This window comes from Athene noctua, chromosome 1 (assembly GCF_965140245.1).
Source record: "Athene noctua chromosome 1, bAthNoc1.hap1.1, whole genome shotgun sequence".
Lineage (NCBI taxonomy): Eukaryota > Metazoa > Chordata > Aves > Strigiformes > Strigidae > Athene > Athene noctua.
In genome coordinates, this window is record NC_134037.1 from 265474755 (window position 1) to 265478833 (window position 4079).

Below are 4079 nucleotides of genomic sequence, written 5' to 3' on the forward strand. Positions count from 1 at the left end.
TAGAGAATCGCTGAATGTAAATGCAACAGGTACACCTGGTAACGTGTTACTTCCGATGGGGAAAGCAGCAGGCAGCACAGGAACTCTGTGGTGGGAAAAGAGGTGAAGAGCGCTTCCCACCAAGCCGAGGAAAGGCAGAGTGGGGGTCAGCATCACGCGATGTGAAGGCATGAGCATCCTCCTGCAAGGACACAACTTCCACACATTTTTTTGAAAGCCCTGGTAGTTTTTCAGAAGGAGTTGATCATAGCAGTGTCAAGCTCTTGTCCTTCAACACAGAACGTCATTTAATGAAGTTTTGAATTATTAAGAAGGAGATTTGAAAAGACCACAGTATTATGTGGGGATAAAACAGGAAAGCAAACCTGCTGGGCTATCAGCAAATGTCCACTGGTGGTATTCCAACCAGACATATCACTCTCTTGCTCATAAATGTATGTTGGTTGTATCGTTAATGGCAATCATCACTCCCTCTTACAATGTGTGGTCGACCCTTCCACTGTGGTGTCCAACAGTTTCACAAGACATGCCATTTTCATCCTATAAATATCAGTGCACTGGTAATTCCCCAGGATCCTTTGGTCCAAGATCCCTGCAAAACAAAAGCAAAAGAAAACCAAAACCCTACCTCAGCATTCTTTGTCCCCACATCTCCCCAGCTGGCTGTTTCCACCCTCCTTGTTAGTCACAAACCTAAGTCCATCACAACACCGGTGCAGATGTGACCCCTCCAGGCCAGCCCTTCAGCCACACCCTCACCCGCTCCCCCTTCTCCACTGCACAGTCTCTACAAGGCAATAAACAAACTACGTCTTTTATCTTTTACAAGTCCTCACAACTGTTTCCTGCACTTCCTAACTTCTGTGACAAGACACAGGATGATTGTTTCTCCTCTCCATTGCCAGCATCACTGCCATTAGTACCTAAGGGTATCTTCTAAACTTCCTTTCCATCACGCTTTTTGAAGAAGATATTCCACCGGATGCCACAGAATGAGAAAAGCTCAGTATCTTCCTTGACTGTGATGGATTTTTTGGAACACGTTTACATTCTTAACAACGACTAGGAAGTTGGTTCCTGTGATTGTCTTCAAGGTCAGGTCAAACGGGGCTTTAAGCAAGATGATCTAGTGAAAGATGTCCCTGCTCATGGCAGGGGGGTGGACCAGATGATCTTTAAAGGTCTCCTCCAACCCAAACCATTCTATGATTCTGCGATTGTATCCTGTTTTGTTAATCACAGCCTCTTTGATGACACAGATGTGTTTTGCAAAGCTGTTTATCTCTACATTTTGCTGCACAGGCTGTAGCCTGAGGAGGCCTTGCCCTGTCACTGAGGCCTCCCCGTGGCATCACATTACAATAAAATGATTGAGATCTCAGACTCATACCATATGTTCTCCTGGATACAATTCTTACCACATTGTCCTAGACTGACAGATAAATCCAGACCTCTACTCTTGCAGTGACTGGGAGCAACAGGGCCATATCAGCAGCATTAGAACCAAATATTCTGGGTAGCAATATTTTTAAGCCACAGTCCTATCACTCAGCAGCAACACAGATCTGTAACCTTCTCATCATTCCTAGAACTGTTTCTCAGGAGCCAGCTGATACAGAGACCATGCTGCAACTGATAACCTTCAGCATGCATCCAAGTGGTTAAGACAGCAGAACACGGGGAAAACGCCTGTAGTAGATCAGAAGCACAGATTTTGTGTTGCTGAGTCAGCCCATAGAAAGACCCAAACTTCTTTGGCCCACCTTGAACTGAAGCCAGAGTCTTGAATACTGTGGGTACAGAGCACCCTTCTGCAGGAATAAAACCTCCTCCCAGTGTCTCTCTTCCCTGGCGCAATGGTGCTGGTGGCTCCCCTTCCATGCCGGGCAGCCTGTCTGTGCTTCTCTCTCTGGAGCACTCCCTGTTATTCATTTGGGGTTCCCTGACGTCAGTTCTGAGGTCAGGCAGGCAGGGCCACGCCTGTCCCTTGCCCGCTCCCAAACACAAAAGTCTATAGATAGCTGCTGCAGCAAATGCTTTTCATTACTTCTTCCCCTCTCCTCAGACCGCCCGCCCAGTTGGGGGTGGGAGCAGCATGGGGCCCCGAGATGCCTGTGCTGCTCTACTGTGTGTTTTCTGTTATTTGGGGCGAGATGTGCATTCCTCACAAGCTTTGGATGTCGTGCAGAGCCCCAGGGGAATCCTCGGAGGAGTGGGAGGAGAGCCCAGGCAGGGGAAGGTTGCCGTGCACACCAGGGGGGAGGGACCCCCTCCCCACGCCAGCCCCGAGGGTGTCCAAAGCGGGGATGTGCCAGGTCTGCGACAGCACACACACAGCATCCACCCCCTCACCAACTACTGAGAAGCTTTCTGCCTCCCACCAGCAGAACTGGCTTAGCTAGCCTTAGTCTGCCAAAGCACAGACCAAGGGGTGGTAAATCTGTCTGCTTGTACACTGGGAGTCCGTGCCAGAGAGGTAAAGGAACAGTTTCAGATCAAGACTGTGAGTCAAGAATCAATGGATATAAACTGGCCATTAATAGACGTGACAAGGAATCTGGAGGAGATTTCTAGTGATTACAGCAATCAGGCTCCAAAACATCCTTCCATACTAAGAAGGATATAGAAGCAAAAATCCCATCTGCTTCTAAACTAGAGCCTGACAAAACAGCGATGACAGGCTTCTGTACCTGTGGCAGTAAGGGAGCGGGCAGGCAGCCCCCAGCACAGCTGCACAGCGTCTGCCCACCCCTGACCGGGGAATCTCAGAGACTCCCCTCCCGGAGCACACGCAGTGCCCTGTCCCCAGGGCAGGAAACGAACCTCCCGGCCCCCCGAACGCGGGTCTGTGCTCTTGTGCTAAACCCAAACCGCCCAGTTCGTGTTTCAGTGTCTTCCCACAGAGCCTGCACAGATCCTTACGCACACAGAAACACAGGACTGGAGAGGGCTGCGCGGCACAGCTGGATGCGCTGAGTGCAGCGGCCACTCCCCAACTTTCCACCATGTCTGTTCCATCGGGATTCTCAGGACACTGGTATAACTGGAAACCCTGCAGGATCTGAAGTGCCAGCAGGGTGGGCTGGGGGTCCCCGTCCGACTGAACCTGCCACTAAATCAAAACACCATTTCCACATCCCAAAATAATGAGCAGCTAGGAAACGGGAACCCGGAGGAAAAGGAAGCCTCGATCTCTGCAGAAACCAGGCACACACCTAGAACACAAACAGCAGTCCAGGAGCTGCCGCAGCGCACCCTCTCCTGCGCCGGAACTGCGGCAGCCGGGGCTGGCCACTCCAGTGCGCTGGGAGCCGCCTACAAGGCAACACTAATAAAATACACCTCAGAGCAAAATGCTCACGTGGCTCTTGGTGAAACGCTAGCACCGGGCTGGGGGTTGGGCTTTACGGGTCCCAGTTAGCAATAAGCGCCCTGACTATTCTCGACAGAAGTGACATTCTGAGGTTGTCGCTGATCTAACGCACCACGGACTGGTTTGCGGAGTGCGAGGAGTGTGGAGAGGCCGAACGCACAGCGCAGCACCCGGGACACTTCCACAGCTCAGGCCGCCGCGGCCCCTCTTCGGCCCCTGGCACAACTCCTGGCGGGAAACAACCGGGAACAGCCACCTCCTGCGCCACGGCCCCGCGGCCCGGCCTGTTTCTCCTCAGCCCGGGAGACCCCCGGAGCCGTGACCCGCAACACGCGGCCACCAGGGCCGGCTCCGCTCTCATCTGCAGCGCAGGAACCGAGCGCGGGCAGACCTGCGGCGGGCCCCGCTGCAGACCCGCGCCCCCCGCCCCGGGCAGCCGCGCCCCCCGCTCCTGCCGCGCCGCTTCTCCCGCCGCCCCTCCGCTCACCGCGCAGAGGCTGCCCGTTGCCATGGCGACGTGCTCCCGGCCGTCTCTCGCCCCCGGGCCCGGCGCAGCGCTCGTGGGGCCGCCGGGTGCCGCGGAGCAGCGCTGGGGCGGGGGCGGCCGGGCCGGTGGCCCGGGGTCGCGGCGGGCCCGCCAGGGGTCGCGCTCCACCGGCAGCTCCCCGAAGGTGCGTCGCGCGCGGCACGTGACGTCACTTCCTGC